Source organism: Cyprinodon variegatus, unplaced genomic scaffold (assembly GCF_000732505.1).
Source record: "Cyprinodon variegatus isolate N-32 unplaced genomic scaffold, C_variegatus-1.0 Scaffold227, whole genome shotgun sequence".
Taxonomy (NCBI): Eukaryota; Metazoa; Chordata; class Actinopteri; order Cyprinodontiformes; family Cyprinodontidae; genus Cyprinodon; species Cyprinodon variegatus.
In genome coordinates, this window is record NW_015150680.1 from 423844 (window position 1) to 424522 (window position 679).

General features: G+C 33.4%; 1 protein-coding gene across 3 annotated transcripts in view; it reads left to right on the top strand.

Moving 5' to 3' along the window:
* Positions 1-679, top strand: part of rabgap1 (RAB GTPase activating protein 1) — a 95040-nt gene that overhangs the window by 90226 nt on the left and 4135 nt on the right. The gene's annotated exons all lie outside the window — the stretch shown is intronic.

Sequence of the window (679 nt, forward strand, 5' to 3'; positions counted from 1 at the left end):
CATGTGTCCCCCCCAATTGTAAACATATTCCTACGCCCTTGCAAGTATCAGACTTAAATGACTGCCTTGACCCTTTTTGATTTCAGGACACCGTCCGTTTAACTCGTGCTCCTACCATTTCAAATATTTATCTGGCTATTAAAGATCAATTCATATTAGGCAAAATAAAGCAAAATTTAAGTAATGGGGAAGGCTTTTTAGTACCTTGAATCAAACGCAAAACTGTCACTTTATTCGAACATTCTGCTAATTTTTACTCACTAACAATGTGTTTAATTGTTGCTCATGATGTAAAGTGACCTTGAGGTAAGTCAAGGCAAGGCAAATTTATTTGTATAGCACAATTCAGTACAAAGATAATGCAAAGTGCTTTACATGATTAAAATATAGGAAAATATAACAGAATCAAAGCAAGTAGGAAAAATAAAAAAATGCAGAAACAAAAAAGAACATTAAAAACAGTTGCACTAAAGAAAATAAAAAGTTGAGCTAAAGATGTTTCAGTTGAACTGTTTAACTAGAACAGTCAAAGGCAATCCTAAACAAATGTGTTTTTAGTCTTGATTAAAAAAAACTCAGGCTTTCTGCACTTTTACAGTTTTCTGGAAGTTTGTTCCAGATAAGTGGAGCATAGGAACTAAATGCTGCTTCTCCATGTTTAGTTCTGGTTCTAGGTATG